Here is a 15,202-nt window from a genome sequence, read left to right as displayed (position 1 = left end):
GAATAGAATAGAATTTTTATTGGCCGAGTGTGATTGGACACACAAGGAATTTGTCATCGGTGCATATGCTCTCATAAGCATACATAAAAAGAAAATATACATTTGTCAAGAATCATTAGGTACAACACTTAGTGATAGTCATAGGGTACAAATAAGCAATCAAATCATACTAGGAAACAATCAATATAAATAGTAAGGATACAGCAACAAAGTTATAGTCATACAGTCATAAGTGGCGGGAGATGGGTGATAAGAGCAATGAGAAGATTAATGGTAATGCAGACTTAGTGAATAGTGCGAACCGATAGCATTTCACCGCTGGTAAAAAGGCAAAATATAATTTTCTATGTATATAATTCTTTCTTGATTGGATACGCAAGGAATTTGTCTTGGTGCATATGCTCTCAGTGTACATAAAAGAAAAGATACGTTCATCAAGATACAACACTTACAACATGATGATGGGAGTTGTTGCCCTTCCAACTACTCCTGGAGGGGGCAAAATTGGAGAAGAGGTGAACTGAAATCTTTAGCTAATAAAGCTTGCAGATTGTGTCCTGCGTATTTATTGATATTTCATATTTCTTAACCGTCCATCTCCCCGGGGAATGTTGGAATAGTTGGAATAAATCTGGTGCTATAATCAAAGCCAAACTATATCTCAGGAAAAAAGAAGGGGGGGAAGGTATTGACCCCCACAATTTCAGGAACCTGTTTGATCCTATGCACAAAGTTCAGGATTGCCTATTTCCCCGTAAAGGTAAAGGTTCTCTTCGCACATATGTGCTAGTTGTTCCCGACTCTAGAGGGCGATGCTCATTTCCGTTTCAAAGCCGAAGAACCAGCGCTGTCCAAAGACGTCTCCATGGTCATGTGGCCGGCATGACTCAACCCCAAAGGCACATGGAATGCTGTTCCCTTCCCACCAAAGGTGGTCCCTATTTTTCTACTTGCATTTTTTACATGCTTTCGAGCTGCTAGGTTGGCAGAAGCTGGGACAAGTAACTGGAGCTCACCCTGTTACGCGGCGCTAGGGATTCGAACCGCTGAACTGCCAACCTTTCAATTGACAAGCTCAGTGTCTTGGCCACTGAGCCACCACGTCCCTTCCCCCCCACCCACCCCCGTATGGCAGTCCAAAACTGCTTCACTTAAATAAATCCCGTGCAGCAAAAATCCATTAAGTGTGCAAAGCAATTGCAACAGTGCTTTTCAAACTTCGAGATGTGTGGATTTCAATTCCCAGAATTTCCTAGCTGGTATGGATTGATTTCCATTCCCAGAATTCCGGGAGTTGAAGTCCACCTACCTTAAAATTGAAAACCACTGAACTGCAGGAAATCGCTGGGCTCACATCAAAGCATCTTGCTGAGCAACCCTGAGCAAAAGCAGCCTCATGTCTATATACCTTTGGTCCTTCACATTACAAAAACACCACAAAGAAAAAGGCAGACACAGTTAAAATTCAAGCATGACATTGGAGAGTGCCTTTGGCTATTCTAATTATTCGACATTTCCTAGGGAGTAGATCAGCATTGCTGACTGTGCTATCCTTGAGATATGGTAAGTAAATATAAACTATGTGGATTTCTTGATTCCTGTCCCGTTCCTCCCCTTGTCGCTATTCAGGGTCAACTCAACTTGTGAATGTTTAATTACAAGGTGAACTTGATAGGTAGCGAGAGTTGGTTATGAATGCAGCTCCTGTGTGTGTCCAATCACGTGACCAATGGGACAATCCTCCGATCTTCCAGATCCAACTCATAAACAATGCTAGGGAAGTCTGTGTAACTTCACACAGTCATTAAGGGACTAGTAAGTCAAGGACTACCTCTATGCAGGCAACAGGGCAAAGGTCCTTTAAGATGCAAGAGGCACAGAATGTGATATTCTTATTTTTATTTATTTATTTATCAATCATATATAAGATAACAGGTAAAAGTATAAACATAATTTGGATACATGAAAAGTGTAAGTAAAAACGGAATATTAGGACAGGGATGGTAGGCACGCAAGTGCACTTATGCAGGCCCCTTACAGACCTCTTAGGAATGGGGTGAGGTCAACAATAGACAGTTTAAGTTTAAAGTTTGGGGAGTTTGGGGAAGAAACCACAGAGTCAGGCAGTGCATTCCAGGCATTGACCATTCTGTTGCTGAAGTCTTATATTCTGCAATCGAGTTTGGAGCAGTTTACTTTGAGTTTGTATCTATTATTTGCTCATGTATTGGTGTGATTGAACTCTGAAGTAGTCAATGACAGGTAGGACATTGTGGTAGATAATTTTATGTACTATGCTTAGGTCAGATTGAAGTCTGCGTAGTTCTAAGTTGTCTAAGCCCAAAATTTGGAGTCTGGTGGCATAAGGTATTTTAATGCGAGCAGAGGAGCGGAGGACTCTTCTTGTGAAATATGTCTGGACTCTCTCGATTGTATTTATGTCCGAGACTTATCTTATCCCGAGACTCAAATGCGTGACATGTGAACTCAGTCCCTGCAGCTCAAGCATGCATGTCCTCTTCCTCGTCTTTCATCCTGGCATAAAACCAAACGGGGCTATTTTTGAAGCATCTGAATATTAGCCACAAATTCAACCCAGGTGGACGCCCTCTCCTCCTTGGCCAAACCTTTGCTGAACGTTGCACCCCCTGCGGAAACACCCAGTCAAAAGTTGCATCACTGAGGGGCTGCGGACTTTGCTGCCCCCACCCCGCCCTGCCACCGCCACTGATTGTGGACTGACATTTCATTGCACCTTAAGAATTCTCTTCTCTTCCCCGTTGCCCTTTTCCTTCCTGCCCGTCCTCCCCACTCCTTGAAAATTAAAGCTCTCTTTGTAGATTCTGGATCAAATTAATTTTCCCCCAGAACACAGATTCATGGGAGTAAAGATTTTCTAAGGGTTCAGTAATTGAGCCCAGATGCTTGTAGAGTTTTCCGCTGGTGGAGGAGCTAAATTAAAAGCTGGGTTTAAGAAGGACAAAGTCCTGTCGGAACATTAGCCTTCTAGGAGAATGGATGACCTGAAGCCCCTGGAAATCAACCTCTTTTATTACAAGAGGCCTGACATGAAGTAATCGGTCTTGGATTGGGGCTCTCACATTGTCCAGCCCTGACCTTAATATCGACCTTTATGGCCTCAATCTCTCTGTCTTCTGAAATTGCGCTTCCATAATAAATTAGGCGGCATGGAAAACTTCTCGTAAGCTGTCTACAAAGTCAAGGAGGAGGAGGAGGAGGAGGAGGAGGAGGAGGAGGAGGAGGAGGAGGAGGAGGAGGAGGAGAAGAAGAAGAAGAAGAAGAAGAAGAAGAAGAAGAAGAAGAAGAAGAAGAAGAAGAAGAAGAAGAAGAAGAAGAAGAAGAAGAAGAAGAAGAAGGAAGGAAGGAAAGAAAGAAAGAAAGAAAGAAAGAAAGAAAGAAAGAAAGAAAGAAAGAAAGAAAGAAAGAAGAAAAGGAAGGAAGGAAGGAAGGAAGGAAGGGAGGGAGGGAGGGAGGGAGGAAGGAAAGAAAGGAAGGAAGGAAGAAAGGAAGGAAGGAAGGAAGGAAGGAAGAAAGAAAGAAAGAAAGAAAATAAGTCTGTCCTTGGTGCTCTCTGAGCTTGGTTGTTTTCTTGCAGACATTTCATACCCAAACTAGGTAACAGTATCAGTGTTAATGAGAAGTGGAGTTTGCGATAAGCTTGGAGCAAACTCCACTCCTTTCTAGCAATGATGATGTTACCTCGTTGGGTAATGAAACTTTGGTAAAAAAAAACATCAAGCTCAGAGAGCACCAAGGACCCTTCATTTCAACCCTGAGTTACAAATATACTCTTTTATCTGAAAATGAAAGTTTATTGGGAACAGCTTCAGGGGAAAGTGGCATCTGATGGAAATTGTGAACCAGTTCACAGGAAGCCATGCAGAGCGTTGATTCATGTTGTCCTGGTACAACGGGGAAACCAAGTCAATTTGCTTGGAAAGTGAGATTTAAGACTTAGTATTACAGCTTAAGGATCCTGTCCTACAATCGTCTGGAACAGGGGTCTCCAACCTTGGCAACTTTAAGACTTGTGGACTTCAACTCCCAGAGTCCCTCAGCCAGCAAAGCAGGGGTCTCCAACCTTGGCAACTTTAAGACTTGTGGACTTCAACTCCCAGAGTTCCTCAGCCAGCTGGGAGTTGAAGTCTACAAGTCTTAAAATTGCCAGGGTTGGAGACCCCTGGTCTGGAAGACCTCAGAACTGCTAAATCAGATGAGAATGACTATATCTCAGGAAAGGGAGGATTTATGAATGAATGTCACAAACTGAACTAAGGCACTGTTTTCTGGATCTTGCTTCTAATTCTCACAAAATACTGTGTTACAAATCTGGTGTATCTACTCAAGTGGCAGAGATCACCAAATGTACTAAGTCCAAACTAAACCCAGTGTTTACAGCTCACCCTGGTAATCAAATGGTCAGCCCTGAAGCTGGCCTGGCCAAAGCCATCTTGGAGCTTTATTGCAGCCACCCTGGAGCTGAGGGATGGTGGGGGGGATTAGAGATAGCTGAGGCTGTGTAGTCAAAACAAAATACTTTCTATTGAGAACCAAGGACGTTCTCATACCTGGTTGGAGGAAGGAGGGGAGATGTCACCGGACCATCACACAGTGGCTTGATTGGACCATGTGACTGATTGGGATTGAAGGGGAAACTTTTACTTTTAATTAGGTGAAAACCGCGGGACTCTTCAGAGTCGGTTTTCACCAGATCTGTGCCAATATGATACTTCCAATAAAGCTATTCTTTGAGGAACCTACCTGCCTTGGAGTTTTACTTGATGTGGAACTATTCCTTGGAACCCTGATCCAAACAAAATATTCAGGTCATCTATACTTCATGCAACTTCTACCCTGTCCTGTGCGGAATCCTCAGCCATCTACCAAGCCAAAAGAACTTCCAATGAAGGGGTGCTAGATGCATCTGAAGAAGACCGACATCTGTGCAAGAGGGACCAATTACATCTGGCAATGGGACACGTGGCAGATACACAACACAAGAGCTCTTTGCTTACGAGGTATCTGGATTCAAAAGCTAAAAATCTTAGCCAGGGGTTCCAACTTTGGCAAACTCTAAGACGCGTGGACTTCAATTCCCAGAATTCCCCAGTCAGCCATGTTGGCTGGGGAATTCTGGGAGTTGAAGTCCACATGTAGTTATATTGGAACCACCCTTGTCTTGGTCCATTAATGGGAAATCTCGAGAAAATTTGAGGGGTCTAAATTATTGGCTTTAGCTCCACCACTTTTTAATCTCTACGCTGTGGAGATTTTGGGGTGTTTTGCTGTGCTTTGGAGTGTGTGAGCTTGTTACAGCATTAAAAATAAATAAAATAAAAAGCCATCCTTGTTACAAAGAAGGACAAGCAGCAACTACATTAGAGGCTGAAGCTGTTAACACTTTTGTATGACATGTAATTTCTCTTCTGCTTCATGCTCAAAATCAAAGGCTTTTATCCTCCTTGACACTGTTTCTTCATTGTGTGTGTCAGCTGGTGCGTGCGTGTATCTGTGTGTATATTAATGAAGATTCACACACACACACACACACACACACACAATTACACTGAGGCAGACAAATGGCATTGTCAGTGAGACACCGGATTTTCTGTTCCTCTCTTTTGATCCTGCCTGGCAAAGCGTTTTATAAAGATGATCTAATACACCACAAAGCTAGGTAACTGCCACACCTCATTCTTATACGTCTGCCCTGAAACAGTTTTCGGAGGCCATTTTTATAGGTTTGTATCAAAGGAGATGAATCAAAAGTTGGAATTAAGATTGCTGGGAGAAATATCAACAGCCTCAGATATGCAGATGATGCCACTCTAATGGCAGAAAGTGAAGAGAAACTAAAGAGCCTCTTGATGCGGGTGAAGGAGGAGAGTGCAAAAGTTGGCTTGAAACTCAACATTAAGAAAACTAAGATCATGGCTCCTGGCCCTCTCAATTCCTGGCAAATAGATGGGGAAGAAAAGGAGGTAGTGACAGATTTTATTTTCCTGGGCTCCAAGATCACTGCAGATGGGGACTGCAGCCAAGAAATTAAAAGATGCTTGCTCCTGGGGAGGAAAGCTAAGGCAAATCTAAACAGCGTATTAAAAAGCAGAGACATCACCCTTCCCACAAAGTGTGTATAGTCAAGGCGATGGTTTTCCCATTTGCAATGGATGGCTGTGAAAGTTGGACCATAAGGAAGGATGAGCGCCAAAGAATTGAGGCCTTTGAACTCTGGTGCTGGAGAAGACTCCTGAGAGTCCCTTGGACTGCAAGGTTTTAAGAAGATGTTGGATAACCATTTGTCTGAAGTAGTATAGGTTTTCCTGCTTGAGCAGGGGGCTGGACTAGAAGTCTTCCAAGGTCCCTTCCAGCTTATTCTAAGCAATCTGATTCTAGGGTTGACGAAGCAAAGAAAGCTGGCTTGACTCATCACATAAACCAAGATCGAAATAAATCATTTGCAGGATGATTTTTTTTCCCCTAGCCATGTATGACATTTACTTTGGAGGGGAAATTGTCCTGCCCAGCCTCAAATAAAAACCATCTGCCTGCTCTGGGTGTCTCTTTCAGGATTGGTCTGTTCTTGACCTCCCGGTGACTCACCGTTTTCCTCCAGACACCTATTCCAAATTGTCTTCGGTTTGCCTTTTAATTATTCCACAAATTAAGATGTTTGAAACGAGCTCATCTCCGTGGCTTAAATGAAGCTGAGTTTGTTTTTCTGCTTTTCTTTCAATTATTTCTGTAATGAAAGCTTCTTGGAAACAAAGTGAGATGTACCAAGGTGCAAAAACAAAACAAAACCCAGAAACATTTCTTTACCCATATCCTTTTGTTATTCTTGTTATATATCTGAATGTTTGATCCTGAGACCCGGTTTTGGTATTAAAAGGTACAGTGAGGATAATGTGTGATTTTGAAAAGAAGAAAATATTTTTTTCCCCCAAAATAGCATTATTTTTTTTCCTGCCATGTGTGTGTCTGTGTGTAAAAACACTGCAAAGATTGTCTGGAGAATACCTAATTATGCAAATCTGGGTCTTAGCCGAAACTTCTCAAAATGCAAAAATCTCCATGTTCCCACTTGATGCAAAATGTTTTAATCAAGTCAACTTGTTTTGTGGTTCCCTCTTGCCTGCAGACGTCAGGTTAAGTTTTTAAATATTTCATTTGGATTGAGATGTTCATCAGAGCTACATCGGGGGAACAAAAAATGGGAAAAAGTAGATCTTTCTTTCTAGAGGCTTCAAGAAACTTCAGTGCTGACATTATCCAGAGTTTGAATTGTGGGAAGACAGAAAACTGGGGGCGGGGGGGACATTGGGCTGCTAAAAGTGAAAAATTTATAGTCTTTTTCTTTTCTTAACAGAAGAGAAATGAAAACCTTCTGGGAATGTGTTGGCTCCAAACCATCTCTGATATAGACTGGGTTCTAGATCATGGTAGAACATGAGGTTTCTGAATGTCAATTCTGGATGATTCTCAATCATCCAGATTACCATTGTCCCAAAGGTGCATTTTGCAAAGTGCAAAAACATTTCGCTTCCCATCCGAGAAGCTTCTTCAGTTCTAACTGAAGTATTTATTTATTTATTTTATCTGCTAGAATTGAAGAAGCTTCTGGGATGAGAAGCAAAACATTTTCAAGGGGGGTCGGGAATCAAGGAAGTCCAGTTGTCTTTTGGAAGAAAAAAAAGAGCACCTTTGGGATGAGCTTTTGAAGCATGCCTAATATATTATATAACGGGTTAGATTTAGTCAAATCGCTAACCAAACACCCCATCTAACGTCATAGATGAACCCAGATTTTTTTAAAAAATTATTTATTTATTTATTTGGTGTATGGCATGTCATACATGGACTAGCAATATACATTAAAATATATTAAAATATAAATATAAACCCAGATGTTATATCATCAATGAAGCTTCAAATCACAGCCATGATACCCAAACTCTGAAACCATCTTTCAGAAAACGGATTCTTTTAACTTTTCCTTGTTTTAAGCAGTTTCATTTTGCTCTTCAAGGAATCTAAGATCCCAGGATTTGAACCAATACATTAACTGAATCCTAGAAATGGACATTGGACTGCAAGGCGATCCAACCGCTCAGTCCTAGAGGAGACCAACCTTGACTGCTCTTTAGAAGGCCAGATCCTGAAGATGAAACTCAAATACTTTGGCCACCTAAGGAGAAGGAAGGACTCACTGGAGAAGAGCCTAATGCTGGGAAAGATTGAGGGCAAAAGAAGAAGGGGACGACAGAGAACGAGGTGGCTGGATGGAATCACTAAAGCAGTCGGCGTGAGCTTCAATGGACTCCAGAGGATGGTAGAGGACAGGAAGGCCTGGAGGAACGTTGTCCATGGGGTCGCGATGGGTCGGACATGACTTGGCAATTAACAACAAGAAGAAATGCTGATAGGTATGTTTTACAAATACCACACAAGCTAATTTAATTTTCCTAGCCAATTAGTCAGGTGGGAGACGGGAGGGGGGCATTTGCTCTAGTTTGGGGCTTCATTCATTACCCCAGTAAATGAATTCTTGTAAGGCTCGTACATTGCTTTCCTGCAAGTCCCTTCAGATGTCTGTCAAGCCGGATGAAAATAAATGATTGTGTTAAAATCCTATCCAGTTAAATAAATCTTCATCACGGAGCCTCAACTTCGGAACTGAATAAGCCTCAACCAATTTATTTTACTTTGGAGTAGCCCTTCTGCACACCTGTTGACCGAGCATAATCTGTGGAATAGAATTATCCCCTTTAAACAGAAACATCTGAAAAATTATTTTCTTGAACGGCGAGTGGTCCCCCGATCCTAGCAAACCCACGCAGCTTTTAATACTGCTAAAAGTCTTTTGACAACTTGATTTTGGAACTTGTCGCCAGCAAGAGCGGTTGGCTGTTCCTTAGAAACGTGTCTCGGTTTTGCCCTCCTCGGGGTGTGATGGATCAGGGAGCGAAGTCAACAGCGGGAGTGAGCTAAATGAAAATAGAATCCAAATTTAATGAAGAGTCGGACAAATAACGCTTAGCGGGGTCTTCAGAGGAAGTGACAGCTCAATTAAAGTCCTTGCTGAGAATACAGGGTGACGTACATTCACTTCTGGGTAGGAAGGAATCGCTGCATACCAAAACAGGCCAAGATATGTTTCAGAAGTGCCAAAGAGTTGGCGCAAAGTTAACAAGCAGAATGCTTAGCTTTCCCTACTTCAGACTTCTGTCTCCAGGAGGCAGTGAAATATTCAAGTGACTGATGAAGTTACCTAGTTGGGTAATGAAATGTCTACAGGAAAACAACCAAGTTCAGAGGCACCAAGGACCTCACAGTCCTTCTCCTCCTCCCTTCTAGTACTGATGATGTTACCCAGTTGGGTAATGAAACATCTGCAAGAAAACAACCAAGTTCAAAGGCACCAAGGATCTCACAGTCATCCTCCTCCTCCTCCTTTTCCTCCTCCTCCTCCTCCTCCTCCCTTCTAGTACTGATGATGTTATCCAGTTTGGTAATGAAGAGGCACCAAGGATCTCACAGTCATCCTCTTCCTCCTCGTCCTCCTCCCTTCTAGTACTGATGATGTTACCCAGCTGGGTAATGAAACATCTGCAAGAAAACAACCAAGTTCAGTGGCACCAAGGATCTCACAGTCGTCCTCCTTCTTCTCCTCCTCTTCCTCCTCCTCCTCTTCCTCCTCATCCCTTCTACAATAGTACTGATGATGTTACCCAGTTGGGTAATGAAACATCTGCAAGGAAACAGCCAAGCTCAGAGGGCACCAAGGACCCCTCAAGAGACTATATGGCAATATGGAAATATTATTATCCACCCACAGGGAAATAAGATACCCAAACTTTAATGGCCCAGCCTTTTTAACTAACACTTACTTTGCAAGCAACAGCATGAGTTGACTCTCTTCAGAGATACAGGTAGACCTTGACTTATGACCACAATTGAGTCTAACATTTCTCTTGCTAAACAAGACAGCTGTTAAATGAGCTTTGCCCCATTTTACAACCTTTCTTCCCACGGTTGTTAAGTGAATCACTGCAGCTGTCGAGTGAGCAATGCGGCTGTTCAGTGAATCTGATTTCCTCATTGACTTGGCTTGTCAGCAGGTTCCGAAAGATGATCAACCGTCATAAATATGAGTCCATTGCCAAGCGTCTGAATTTTAATCACATGACCATGGGGATGCTACAGTGGTTGTAAGTGTGAAAAATGGTCATAAGTCCCTTTTTTTACAGTGCTGTTGTAACTTTGAATAGTTGATAAGCAAACGGTTGTAAGTCAAAAGTTGTACATGGACATTGAAGGGTGAGAAAGGCTGACTTCAACAGTGATGTATCTCACAAAAAACAGACAGGGGTGCAGTGGTGGGATTCAAATAATTTAACAACCAGTTGCCTGCCCTAAAAGGGATGTGGTGGCTCAGGGGCTAAGACGCTGAGCTTGTCGATCGAAAGGTCGGCAGTTCGGCGGTTCGAATCCCTAGTGCTGCCATGTAATGGGGTGAGCTCCCATTACTAGTCCTAGCAGTTTCGAAAGCACGTAAAAATGCAAGTAGAAAAAATAGGGACCACCTTTGGTGGGAAGGTAACAGCATTCCGTGTGCCTTTGGCGTTGAGTCATGCCAGCCACATGACCACGGAGACATCTTCGGACAGCGCTGGCTCTTCGGCTTTGAAACGGAGATGAGCAGCGCCCCCTAGAGTGGGCAACGACTAGCAGGTATGTGCGAGGGGAACCTTTACCTTACTGCCTGCCCTAATGACCAGCTGGGTGGGCGTGGCCATGGTGGGCGTGACCGGGGTGTGATAGGCAGATCTCAGACTCCTGCACCCCCTGGGAGCAAAACTGGGCAGTGGTGCACCAAACCCCACAGCCCCGTTTTGGGCCTAGTAGATCTTCCTCCAGCCCCCTGGGAGCAAAAATGGCCCAGGGGGGCACACTGCACCCCCTGTGCCCCATTTTGGACCTAGTAAGCCTCCCTGCATTTACCTGGGAGCCAAAACAAGGCATATGGGGACTCCTGGAAGGGGCGGGATGGGGAGGGGAGGGGAGAGGAGGGGCCAGCCATCAATTTAACAACCGGTTTGTCCGAACTGGCCTGAACCGGTTGAATCCCAGCACAGCAGGGGAGCCAGTCTCCTTTCTAACCATAAAACTCAAATACCATGGCTGTATAATGATGATGATGCCAGGGACTGGCAGAGGGCATAATTGCCAGGCCAAATTCAAGAACCTTTGCTTGAAATTTCCAGAAGAACTTCTTTCTTGCTGAAATGGATCCAATTTGTTCAGCTCTGGGCCATTTATCTTCTCCTGGCAGGTGTTCCTAGATGCCCATCAAGTTACTTTTGGCAATTAGCTGAACTAATGCTGGGGATACTTTCACCGATCTGTAGCGTGAACCCCGGGAGAAATTCTTTGTTTCCTTCACCAGCTGTTTGGGCTATATAATCAGCCAGGTACTGAAGAGAAAGGAAAGCTCTCTTGGTTTGCAAGTATAATTGGATCAGTGAAGCATGTTAGTGCCAACAGCTTCCTAGGGAATCTACTACAACTATCTAATTAATGGGGAGGAGATCTTAAGATCTGGCAAGAGTTGCCTGCAGAGGGAGGAAAGCAATTTTTTTCAACAGTGTAGATATAGTCTTGGAAATGGATGGATGGCTTCCTATAATAAACGGGTCTCTCATTCTTCCCCGGGTGAGAAGGTGTCCATGTGTTGGAGATATGGAACCAGGCCAGAAGCTAAGGGAGATGTCAAGAGATCTTGGTAGTATTGACTTTCAGTGATAGGACAGACCATTGAATATAGTTGCTTTTTTAAAAGGAAATGGCAATTATGCAAAGGAATTTGGCTACCGTGATGTTTACACAAGATTCAGTGGTAAATATGGATTGGATCCAGTAGTAGGTTCCACTTACCTTCGCTACCGGTTTGGAACTGTAAGCGCTCGTGTGCGGCTCTTCCGCGCATGCGCAGAGTATCCATGATGATGTCCGGACGGGTGGGCAGAGCCTCCCGTCCTGTCGCTGCTACTATCAGTTCTCCCAAACCGGTGCGAACCGATAGCAACCCACCATGGCTGTGGGCCATGCCATCTCTTTATCTGACCATTCCCTATGCAGCATCTCTTTGCCCCTTCTCCCAAGGACTTCCCCACATACCACTGCAATTTTACTCCTCCCTCCCCCAGAACTAAACACACACACAAACCCACAACCTCAGAATTAATTTTCCACCCTTCTATTTGTCTTTGTCGGGAAAGCTTAAATCAATTGTACAGTATCTTCGTTTGTGCAGAGTTCCTTCAGTTGCTGACGGCGTTGACTGCAGTGAGTTGTCAAAGAACAGATAATTCCCCAGTAGAGTCCAGGTCTACACCTGGATGTAATTGAGATACATGACCAAGATGAAGCCCAATTCTGTATTAGCTCCTTGCTTATCAGCGCCTAAAACATAAAAGTGGTTTAATAAGAACCAGCCGTTTGGGGGAAACAGGATAGGAAACGGTCAGGACCATCTGTTGAGTCTCAGAAACCTCAGGGCTGCTATTTGAAGGTTCTTAGTTTTGTGTTTTTTTTTTCTCCTGGCATTCCCAAATCTCAAAATCTCTTAGGAAATTAATCTCTTATTCGATTTTCCTAACAATTTCTTTTTTCACATCACGCGTCTGAAACAATGCCAGAAGTCCTAATAATTTTTGAAAGATGCTCTGGAGCCTCTCAGGAATCAAGATTAGATTAGAGAAAGGGGCATCCCTGGAGCTTTTTAAAGTTTCTTTCTTTAGCTACTTCCACTTCCATTCTTTCTTTATTTTTTTTAATGCCTTTTAAAGATTCCCAAAGTTGCAAAGTCTGCTTAAATGCAGAATTAAAGTTCTCCGTGACCTTGTTCACTTTCCTGTTATAATGAAGAGCCTGGTCTACTCTTCATTATAAAATGATGCCCTCAAAAACCATCAGGATGGGCTCTCCGCTGCATTGAGACCGTTTATAATAACTGTGTTTTTAAAATATCAGTCGTGCAGCTAGTCCTCAACATAGGATCACGATTGGGTCATGCTAAGCAAGGCCGTTGTTAAGTGAATTTTCTACTCGGAAACTGCTTCTGGACTTTGTGCTTGAGGTGGGGAAAAAAATGAAACTTTGATTTTTGGCTTTTATTGATCAGATATATTTGCTGCTATAGAAATGGCTAATTTATACTATTATGGAAAAGTAAAAAGCTTGGTGTGGTGGCCTAGAGGTGGAGCTTTCGTCTCACAATCAGGAAGCTGTGAGTTCGATCCTAGGTAGAGGCAGATATTTCTCTCTGTGTGCACAATGAGAATATATCTGCTGGAAAAAACCTCCGCATTGGCAACAGGAAGGGCATCTGGCCAGTAAACTCTCAACTCCATTCAGTTGCCCAGACTCCACCCCGCACGGGATTTTGGGGTCATTCAAAGAGGATGATGATGAAAAAGTAAAAAGTTGAGGTTACTGTCTTATTCTATGCCTTTTTTTTCTTTTTCCCCCCTTCTTTTCTACACTTCTCTCTTCCCTTTTGTTCCCTGCTATTTGCTTTTGTATTTTTCTATTTTCTATTATAAGTTAATAAACTGTTAAAACAGCTAAAAGAAAAAGCGGGGGGGAATCGGGTCCAATTTTATGACATTTTTGTTTGGCAGATCCTGGAGGGAAGCCATTCCAGCTTCGGGGCCAAGAAAGAAAGAAATCATCAAGAAGATTTGATCAGCCGAAGGTGACAATATCAGGAGAGCTAAGAGAAAGAACGTATCTCGGTTAAGGAATGGAGTCAGCGAAGCGAGGACCTGCCTCGAAGGCCCTTAAGTCAACATACCTCAAGCCCTTTCAAAATCCATAAAAGGAACCATCAAATATCCATTACCTGGGAAGAGGAGACGCAAAAAGCCTTGAATTTAAACCTTGGAAAATAGAACCAGCTCCCAGCTTTCACTCTGGTGGGCCCTGGTAAGCAAATCTTTCTCTGGTGTCTCGCTTCATTCACGTCTGCAATAAAGCAGCTCATCTCTAGATGCCCTGGGAGCTTTCTGGATAAAGAAATGAGGAATTGGAGGGCTGAGATTTATAGCTGTGCTGGGTAGGATTCCTGATAAGACATCCCTTGCTTAATAGAAACCTTCGAAGCAGTGGTGAAATCCAATTTTTTTTTTTACTACCGTGGGTGTGGCTTGGTGGGCATGGTGGGCGTGGCTTGGTGGGCACAGTGTGGCATGGTGGGCGTGGCTTGTGGGCGTGGCAGGGGAAGGATACTGCAAAATCTCCATTCCCTTCCCAATCCTGGGGGAAGAATATTACAAAATCTCCATTCCCACCCCAATCCTGGGGGAAGGATACTACAAAATCTCCATTCCCTCCCCAATCCTGGGGGAAGGATACTACAAAATCTCCATTCCCTCCCCAATCCTGGGGGAAGGATACTACAAAATCTCCATTCCCTCCCCAATCCTGGGGGAAGGATACTACAAAATCTCCATTCCCTCCCCAATCCTGGGGGAAGGATATTACAAAATCTCCATTCCCACCCCACACTGCGGCCAGCCAGAAGTGGTATTTAGTGGTTCTCCAAACGGCTCAAAATTTCCGCTACCGGTTCTCCAGTACCTGTCAGAAACCTGCTGGATTTCACCCCTGCTTCAAAGTAACAGGTAAAGGAACTTGCAGGTCATCTAGTCCAACCCCCTGCTCACGCAGGAGGCCTGTACTAGGGGTTCGAACCGCTGAACTGCCGACCTTTACTGATCGACAAGCTCCGTGTCTTAGCCACAGAGCCACCTAGTCAGGCATCTCATCCTCTTCGAACGAGATAATTAGCCATTTGATATCCAATACTGCAAGCCAACAGGTTGTTTGCAGGTGAAAGGGGAAGTGTTTCTAGGTATTGACAAAAGAGTTGATGAAAGATCCATGGCAATAATAATGATAATTAGCTCGGTGACCTCCAGAGATAAAAGAGATTTGAAAAGGCCTTTTTTTTTTGAAAAAAAAAATCACCATCTTTTTTTTAAATAGTTGCCATCGTCATTTTTTTTTTCTTTCCCTCCTTTCCAGTGAGATAGCTGGAAAACATCATGTTTCCAATTAATTGCCATAGTTACTACATGAGAATGAATGGCCTCGTTGCATGGGGGGGCCCAGGCCA

Source organism: Ahaetulla prasina, chromosome 12 (genome assembly GCF_028640845.1).
Source record: "Ahaetulla prasina isolate Xishuangbanna chromosome 12, ASM2864084v1, whole genome shotgun sequence".
NCBI classification, from domain to species: domain Eukaryota; kingdom Metazoa; phylum Chordata; class Lepidosauria; order Squamata; family Colubridae; genus Ahaetulla; species Ahaetulla prasina.
Note: the sequence above shows the minus strand (reverse complement) of the source record.